Raw genomic sequence first — 10,052 nt, 5'->3', positions numbered from 1 at the left:
GGCACGGGTAGGTGTGGGGGACCCTCTCGGTTTCCGAGCCAATATGTATTCCTCGTGCAAAGTCATGAGAAACAGGTAACATGGTTAATTTGTTGCTACTTGCGGACCCTTTCAACAGTGACTACTCTCAAAGCACAGAAACAGGAGTAGCCCACTGAATCTGCATCCCATTCAATACAAACATGCCTGATCAAACACTTCAAATGTCTTTTATCCACTCTGTCCCCAGAGCACTTTGAGCTGTTGGCAATCAGAAATCTATCAACCTCTACATTAAATGCACGAAAAGACGAAGCTTCTGCAGCCCTCTTGTGGTAGAGGATTCCAAAGACTAACAACTTCAGAATAAAAAAAATTTCATCACAGTCCAAATTGCTCCCCCTTTATTTCAAGTTGCGGCCCCTAGTTCGAAACTCCGCAACCAGGGGAAACATCTTAATTGCGTCTAATCTATCGCGTTAAATATTTGGTATGTTTCAATGAGGTCACTTCTCATTCTTGGGAACTTTAGGCAAACTGGGTCGGTATTCTCCAATCCCGCCATCCCAGGAACAAGTCTGGGAAATCTCTGTTGCACTCTATCTGTGCCAATAACATTCTTGCTGGGATAAGGAGACCGAAACTGCACACAGTGGACACAAACAGTAATTCACTGCTTGCACAGTGTTTTGGAATTGCCGGACGTTGAAGAACGGGCTTTAAAAATGTATATTCTTTGTTTTTTCCCTCCTCGTTATTCACTCTGGAGCCTTTGATGACTGAGACCTGCTCTGCATACTGTGCAGGGTCCTAGAAGCAGCCTCGGGATTAGAAGGGCTGGGGCAGAAAATTTCACCGGAGCGCAGGCCAGCGATACCTACATGGGGTGGACTGGGCTCAGCGCGAGTGGGCTACACAGAACACAACATAAGGGGAAGCAACATCCACGTACCTGAAACAACCATGGCCTCATTGGGACCACACGTTTCGAACGACATGTTGAAGTTGCAGAGTCACAAAGGATCCTGAAAAAAAAGCAGAGAGGGAAAAACTACGATTAGCTGCTAAGTCACACGAAGCCAAATATACCAGGGCATTCTATCAACCACAGAATCAAACATTCCAAGGTGCTTTGTGGGAATGGTCAAACATCATTTGACAACGAGCCACACGAGATATTAAGACAGCCGCCCGAAAGCTCGGTCAGAGAGACAGATTTGAAGGACCACTTTGTAAGAGCTGAGACAGACAGAGATGTTAAGCAAGGAATCCCAGAGCTTAGGGCCCAGGCAACTAAAGGCCTGGCCACGAACGGAGGAGCAATTAAACTCCGGGATATGCTCGAGGCTAGAACCAAAGCAGATCAGAGATACTGTAAGATTGTAGGGTTGTAGGAGAGTGTTCTAGCACCAATTCTCACCTCTGATCAACCATAAGACGTGAGGCTATCTGCACAACTGCAGTCCCTGGGGAGGCGTTGCTGCCACCATCCTATTTCAGGGTAGGGGCTTTTGGTCTAACGTGGCAGAGGAAAACTGCTTGCCAGACCAAAGGGAAGAGCCTCGTCAAAGTATGAGGGAATCTGAAGGCAAGCAGCATTTGAAAATCAAAGTCTTGCCAGTCAGAGAGCCAAAGGAGGTCAGTGGAAGCAGGTGCTGCACAGGAACAGGTCTTGATAAGAGTGAGGACACAGGCAGTTTGCAAATCAAAAATGAATCCGACTGCTGTACTTTTACTACAACAGCTGCACGAACTGCTGCTACTTATACGTTTTACAGCATAGAAACAGGCCAACTGGTCTATGCTGACAATAATAAGCAAAACTCTAGCAAATCTACTTTTTTTTTTTAAGTAACAGAGGATTGATGAGGGTAATGCTTTGTGAGGGATATACATGGACTTCAAAACGAAATCACTCGATACAGTGCTGCACAATAGACTCATGAGCAAAGTTACAACACACAGAATAAGACAGACATAGCAATGTAATACAAAATTGGCCAAATGACAGGAAACAGTTGTCATTGATAGATGGAAGTTTGTAGTGAAATTCCCCAGGAGTCAATGGGACCTTACTCCTCAAGTTAATAAACAACCTAGATCTTGATGCACAGGGAGCAATTTCAAATTCCGTGGATGATATTTTTATTCTTAAGATGAGCGGAGAGAGATTTAAAACAGATATGGTGGCAAATTCTCTTTAAAGAGGGCAGTTTGTATGTGGAATGAATTTCCAGAGGAAGTGGTGGATCCAGGTACAGTTACAGTTACAATATTTAGAAGGGATTTGGACAATCCATGAATGGGAAAGGTTTGGAGGGACATGGCCAGGAGCAGGCAGGTGGGACTAGTTTAGTTTGGGATTACGTTCGGCATGGACTGGTTGGACCAAAGGATCTGTTTCCGTGCTGTATGACTGTAAGATACAAAGTTCAAACATTGTGCATGATGAGTACGGTGCAGAACTTCAAACAGGCATAGACAAGTCTGTGAAATAGACGGACTAGTGATAGTTCAATATGAAGAAATCTGAAGTGATTCATTTTGGAAGGAAGTACACAATAAAGGATGCAACTCTAAAGGAAGTACTGGGATCAGAGGTGATCAAGTGTAGAAGTCATTAAAAAGTAGTCAGACAGTTGAGGGAACAGCTAATAAAGTTCACACTACTGAATCTTAGTCTGTCACAGAGTGAAAAAGCCAAAAGGTTATGTTTGTTGAACTTGTAAAGGACATTAGCCCTGTCGCGGTACTGCATCCAGTGCTGGGTGCCACACTTTAGAAAGGATGTGAAGATGTTGGAGAGACTGCAGAAAAGATTCACAAGAATGGGATGTGGAACTTCAGTCAAGGAGATCGATTGCAGAAGCTAGGACTTATCTGCCTGAAGAGAAGGCTGAAAAGAGATTTGACAGACGATCAAAACCATCAAGGGTGTGGACAGAGAAGATAGAGAGAAACTGTTCCCACTCCCCATGAAAGGATCAAGAACACGAGGGCATGAAACTCAAAAGCAGTCATCGTTAGGCTTTTTAACTGAATTCAAATTTTACCATCTCCAGTGGTGGGGTTTGAGGGCCAATGCTCTGAGGACGTGGGTTCAAATCCTACACTGGCAGCTGGTGAAATGTGAATTCAATAAAAACAAACTGGAATTAAAGCAAAAAAATTCAAAGGGCAATTTGTGACCATTGTTGCTCATTGTAAAAACCCACCTGGTGCACCAATGCTCTCTAGAAAAGAGGTCTTGTGTTAGTGTTCCTACCTCTGAGCCATGAGACCCAGGTTGAAGTCCTACGCTCCAGAAGTGTGCAATAATATCTTTGAGCAGGTTCTTCAGAAAATATCTAAGATCAATTGCACTTCGGGAAGAATAGCAAAGAGGATGCAGAATGGAAAGGGGCAAGACTGTAGTTCCCCTTTTTTGCGGGGGGTGGGGAAACAGTTGGTGGTACAGGGGTACCCAACATCAGTCACCTGATCAGTTTTTGATGTATGAAGAGAGACCGGATCGGATAGGACTATATGCACTGGAATTATAAAGAATGGGGAGGATCTCACAGAAATCTATAAAGATTTTAACAGGAGTCAATGGGGTAAATGCGGAAAGTGTGTTCGCAATGACGAGGGAGTCCAGAACCAAGGGTGACAGCATGAGGATTTGGAGTAGACCCTTTAGGACTGAGAGGGGGAGAAAGTTCTTCACCCAGAGAGTGGTGAGGCTGTGAAATTATCTGCCACAGAACGCGGTTGAGGCCAAAAAACTGAATGTTTTCAAGAAGGAGTTAGACATAGTTCTTAGTGTGAAATGGAATGGGGAGAAAATGGGAGCAGGATAATGGGTTGGGAAATCAGCCTTGAACATGCCGAATGATGCTGCAGGCTCGAAGGGGCCAAACAGTTTATTCCTGCTCCTGTTTTCTACGCATCTAGCCTTACTCGGTCTTGGCCTACATATGACTCCAGGCCCAAAACAAGTGATGAACTCTGCTCTCCACACAGTTAGGGAGAGACAATAAATGCTGGTTTGGGCAGCGACTCCACACCCCCTGAGCAAAGTAAATACAACAGTAACCTGGGGCTCTGGCTTCCTTGTCCAGTGATCAGTACCTCCCTGCCATTTAGATCCAGTTATCCTCCCAGCTGCTTCAACACTGACAGGGGCTGCTCCATCGTTGGGTAAACACGACCGATGGGGGTGTCACTGTGCCTCAGGCGAGAGGCCAGGCTGAGGAGCACAGTCTTACATAGGGACCTCAGCCGGCACTCTGCATCGCACGCTGGCCCGTCTAACGAACTGACACCACCTCCCCCCAACCTCGCGAATTTGAGAGAGCAGAATTCTGCAAGTACTGCCTGGGGGTGTCAGAGGGAGCCCCACAGTAATCGGTAAAACGGGGGCTTCCGACTCACTGCCCTCAACCACTGCATTAAACCCCCACCGTCACCTCTTCCAGAGTTAGGCTGCAAACGTCCCGTGGTTGGTTGCTGGAAAGGCGCGTCCCATCTTGTTGGGGTCAGAGAGGAAGAAGCAGTCACTGACTGCCCTCGAGCGGTGGCTGCCTGAACGGTGCTGCAGGGACAGGGAGTTGCTGCCGACGATCAGCAGGCAGTGGGGCAAAGAGGAACCCACCATAACTGATGGGTTCACTGGCACTTGAGGCCATTTAGGGGCCATCACAGGGTGTTTCACCAGCCTCAGCTCGCTCGCTGGAGCTTCTCTCCTGAAGCTTAACGCCAAAACTCCGGCTGCGCTGCCAGAGGTGGGGGTTCCTTGTCAGGTGAGGGATCCCCACTCCATACCATCTTCCCTGTTGTGCTGAGCCTCTCCTCCGCCATCACAGGCGAAGCTCACCCTGGCCAACGTCACTGTTTCCCCAACATTACAATCATGGCCACGCTCTGAAACTACGGCGCTGACTTTGGTGGAGATGTCCGGGGATGGTAAGCGGCGCCGTACAAATGCAAGTCTCTTCTGTCTTCCAGGACGGTATTCCATGCCTTCCTGCATCCTTCCACATCCTGGCCACCCTCGAAGCAGACGGCAGACTCCGACTGGGGAAAGAAGGCAATGCCTCTGCAATCGCAGCAGCGATTAACACACGGACCAGTCTGAAGTGTGCCGAGAACAGGGAACAGGCACAAAACCCCCTGGATTACTCGGTGAATGTGAAACGGGGTGAAGCATGAACAGAAGTTGCTGGAAAAGCCTAGCATGTCTGGCACCATCTGTAAACAGAAATCGGAGTTAACGCTTCGAGTCTGGTGACCCTTCTTCAGAACTGACGCTTGCCACTACCTGCTGAGCTTTTCCAGCAGCTTCCGTTTTTGTCTCCGATTTACAGCATCCGCAGTGCTTCTGGGTTTCATGAAATTTGTAACACTTGGATGATCCGTAACAGGCTTAAACCCCAAACCTGTCTATTTGCAGTTGCGTCTCTCACATCCGCTGGATATCCTCATCCATGCCACAGCCAACTAGAGAATGTCAAAACGTAGTCAGTGTTGTTAAAATAGGCTGGCAGATCAGCCAGTTCACACACAAATCCCTGTAAACTACAATGGGATAAATGATCAGATAACGGGTTTTGATAATCATGGTTGAGGAATTAATTTTGCCGAGTAAGTTTTTTTAAGTTTTTTTAAATAGTTTTTATTTAATTGGATAATCTAGATGATTGCATTTTTCAACCTGTAATTTGTAGTGACATCATTGACACAAATGAGATTGGAGAGTTTGAGCTACAGGGAGAGACTGAATAGGCTGGGGCTATTTTCCCTGGAGGGTCAGAGGTTGAGAGGTCACTTTATAGAGGTTTGTAAAATCATGAGGGGCATAGATAGGGTGAATGGCCAAGGTCTTTTTCCCCAGGGTAGTGGAGTCCAAAATTAGAGGGTATAGGTTTAAGGTGAGAAGGGAAAGATTTAAAAGGGACCTAAGGGACAACTTTTTCATGCAGAGGGTGGAGAATGTATGGAATGAACTGCCAGAGGAAGTGGTGGAGGCTGGTACAATTGCAACATTTAAAAGGCAATTGGATGGGCACGTGAATAGGAAGGATTTAAGAGAGATATTGGCCAAATGCTGGCAAATGAGACTAGATTAATTTAGGATACCTGGTCGGCATGGACAAGTTGGACCTAAAGGTCTGTTTCCATGCTGTACAACTGTCCGTATGTATGACTTTCAGAGAGAGCCGGGACAGATATGACAGGGTCAGTGACCTGCTTCTGGGCAGTTCAGTTTCTAACAACGCAAGCCTGCCTCTGCATGACTGAAAGGCCTTGCAGTTTGGGAAAAAAATAAACAGCACTAGCCAGCTTCTTACTCGAGATTTTCACTGCCACACTCAGAGGGCCACGGTTCCAGCATTCAGTAGACCCAGCACATGCAGTTTCTTCATTCCCACCGTAATCCTCACTCCAATGGCACTCTGAAAATAGGGAAATTCTCGCAGACCCATCAGGGAAATGCAATCAGCAACTACACACTTCTTTCTGGAAACTCTCCGCATCTCTGAACATTATCAATTCTCTCACAATTGCATACTGTCTGCCAAGCTCGATCCCTCACAGGCTCTGTCTCTCATGCTCTTCTGCACAATCTCCCTTCTCTCTTCAACCTTCAAGCTTACAAATTTTGCATTTTACAACAGCTAATCGGTGTGTTTTGACTGACCTCACCTTGTTTCCGAGTTGTTCAATATAACATAGCTTTATAAAAAAAACACAGGGAGTGCACAGGGAGGTTAAACAGCTTAAGTGTTTGTGTACTCCATCAGGGCGAGGTGCCTGTCAGCATGCTGATAACAAGGAGGGGCGTCTGATTAAAGGGGAAAGAGAAAAAAAAAGAGCTTTTTGGCTATTAGGACGTGAATCCATACAACAGACCTGAATTTATAATGCTGTCCCCACACTCCCTCCCCAGATGTCGCGGTGCACATTATAGCCAATCACGTGCTTTCTCCCCACAAAGGAGCTGAGGTGGTGTAGTATTTGGCATGGCAGCCAACACGAAGCACAGCAAGATCCCACAAATAGTCACGTGACAGCTGACACACAATCCCTTGGATTACTTGTGACAGCCTTTTGAGGGATTAACATTGGCCAGGCCTCTGGTGCTCTCTCTTTCCAAAAGCCGTACGTGTACTTGTGTGCATGAGAGAGAGAGAGAGAGTGCACGTGTGATTGTGAGAGAGAGAGTGGGTGAGAGCATGCTTTTGTGTGCGTGTGTGGGGTTGGGAGGCGGAGAAGAGATCCTGCAAGATTTTGCCAGGGCGTCTCTGTGAACGACAGCACCACTGACAATGAGGCTCTCTGCCGGCTGTACATTGTGGACAGGAGTATGTGCTCAGAGCCAGGCATGCTACCCCCTCCAGCTCCGCTGAGCTGACAGCGCTCCCCCCACCCCGGACACAAATTTACCAGCACAACCCAAATTATGGGGCATTTCTGGAGGGCAAATTAAGTGAGGACTGTTGGACGGGTCAGCAGAGCACAATTAAAACAATTCTGATGATACACTGCATTCAGAGTGTTCTCTTGTTTCGGGAGAGTTTCCAGCACTCACTGTTTCGTCTCGATTGAACTGAGCTCACAAGTGAAGTTGCGAGAATCATTAACATTTCTCCATGAATGTATTAAAATGTTATGGATAACCAGAGTTGGAGGGGATGCAGTGCATGAATTAGGGTTACACATTATATTGAGCAACAAATAGAAACGGTTTGATTTTCCAGAAGAAAGTCCAACAGTCCTTTCACAACCTCACTGCCACTTCCTCAATGGACTGACATCTAGTTTTAAACTGCATTCCTGAGGCAGGAGGATTGCCCAAGAACCTGGCAGCACTGCCCACACAGTTAACACATCGACAGGATGCAATACCATTGCAGCAACCTTACAGTTTGCATTTTCATAGAGCCTAGCGGAATCACAAAACATCATGCCAAGGCACTTTCTGGAGCCCTATCCAGTCAAACATAACACTTAGCCCCCACTGCATTAGTCTTTCAGGGTATGAGGGTCTCCTGGCAGGGCCTGCACGCATAACCTGTCCCCAACTGCATCTCAGCTACACAGTCTGCCACATTAAGTTATACAGGACGTTGGTGAGGCCTCTTCTGGAACACTGCGTGTAGATCTGGTCACCCTGTTAAGGGAAGGATATTATTAAGCTGGACAGAGTTCAGAAGAGATTTACCAGGATGTTGCTGGGAATGGAGGGTTTGAGTTATACAAATAGACTGGAAAGACTGGGACTCTTCTCATTGGCGTGTTGAAGGTTGAGGGTTGACCTTACTGAGGCTTATAAAACCATGACAAGTGAGTGGCAGGTCTTTTCCCCAGGATGGAGGAGTTCTAAACTAGGGGACATATTTTTAAGGTGAGAGGAGAAAGATTTAAAAAGGACATCAGGGGCAACTTTTTTTCTTACACAGAGTGGTTTGTGTGTGTGGAATGAACTGCCTGAGGAAGTGGTTGACGCAGGTACTGTTACAACGTTTAAATGACATTTGGATGAGTTCATGAACAAGAAAGGTTCGGAAGGATATGGGCCAAGTGCAGGTAGGTGGGACTAGTTTAGTTTGGGAACATGGTCGGCATGGACTGGTTGGAGCCAAGGGTGTGTTTCCGTGGACCTGAAGTTCTTCATAGGTCCCACTAGTTCAGAATAGCAGACTGCCCTCTGTAAAGGACGTTATGAACTAGCTGGCTTTTTGTTACAATTGATTATAGTTTCACGATTGCTATTACACAGATGAGTTTTGCATTCAAGATGCACTAATGTAATTTATATTCCACCAGCTGCAATGGTAGGATTTAAACCTGTTAGCATAGCATTCGCCCAGATTGCTAGCCTACTGACATAACCAATAAACCACCATCTCTCCTCCCATCTCTTTCTATTTTCTTCTTAAGCCTTTCCATTTTTATCCCTCGAGGTCTCTTAGTCTTTTCTTCCCTTTGGTCAATTTGCTTCTCTTCTTCCCTCTGAGTACCTCCACAGAGAGTCAAACTGCTCAGATCTTTTCTTGCTTTAGCAGCACACCACGCCAGCTGCTACCAGCCCGCAGTCCGCCTTTCCTCCCAGGGTCTCTCCTATCCTAACATTCTGAAAGCTTTTCTTGACAGCCCAAATACCTTCATCCACCACCTTTTGTCGATTGGATCATTTCTCTCACTCTCACGGATGCAGGCACTGAAACAGCAGGTTTGTAATGAGGCTCGTAGCATACAAGTGGCTGGAATGGTACATCACTAAGTTAGCCCTTGCCATCGTACCTCCTAGCTTCACAGAGCAGAACCACAGAACAGCACAGGAGGAAGCCATTCGGCACATCATGCCAATGCAACCTCTTGGCAAGTGCAGGTCAACAAGTACCACAAACCTCTCTACAATTTTCTTTTCTTCAGATAATTCCTGTTACAAAGCCCTGACTGGACATGCTTGCACTGTCAGGCTGTTCATTCCAGATAGGAACCACACTGAGTAAAAATGCCTCTTTCTTGTGTTGCCTTTCATTATTTTGTTATACACCTTATGTCACTGCACTCTGGTTCTCAATAAAACCCACTAAAGTAAACTGATTCCCCCATTCTCTCCATCCAGACTTCTTGCGATGTTCTAGAGCTCTATCAAATCTCCTCTTAGCCTTCTTTACTCCAAACAAAGCCTAACTTCTTCAAGACAACAAGGTGCAGAGCTGGATGAGCACAGCAGGCCAAGCAGCATCATAGGAGCAGAGAGGCTGACGTTTCGGGCCTAGACCCTTCATCAGAAAAGGGGGAGGGGAAGGGGGCTCTGAAATAAATAGGGAGAGAGTGGGAGGCGGATAGAAGAGGGATAGAGGAGAGGATAGGTGGAGAGGAAACAAACAGGTCGAAGAGGCGGGGTTGGAGCCAGGAAAGGTGAGTGTAGGTAGGGAGTTAGGAAGGGGATAGGTCAGTCCAGGGAGGACGGACAGGTCAAGGGGGCGGGATGAGGTTGGTCGGTAGGAGATGGAGGTGCGGCTTGAGGTGGGAGGAGGGGATAGGTGGGAGGAAGAACAGGTTAGGGAGGCAGGGACGAG

General features: G+C 46.8%; 1 long non-coding RNA gene across 1 annotated transcript in view; it reads right to left on the bottom strand.

Moving 5' to 3' along the window:
• The window catches only part of LOC125486950, a 20,536-nt gene that overhangs the window by 7,559 nt on the left and 2,925 nt on the right, over positions 1-10,052 (bottom strand). The window contains exon 2 of the long non-coding RNA XR_007265523.1: positions 932-1,004. This is a non-coding gene — a long non-coding RNA (uncharacterized LOC125486950). The remainder of the gene's footprint in view (positions 1-931; positions 1,005-10,052) is intronic.

This window comes from Rhincodon typus, chromosome 35 (assembly GCF_021869965.1).
Source record: "Rhincodon typus isolate 14 chromosome 35, sRhiTyp1.1, whole genome shotgun sequence".
NCBI lineage: Eukaryota > Metazoa > Chordata > Chondrichthyes > Orectolobiformes > Rhincodontidae > Rhincodon > Rhincodon typus.
Note: the sequence above shows the minus strand (reverse complement) of the source record. Positions and strands in the feature narration are given on the sequence as shown.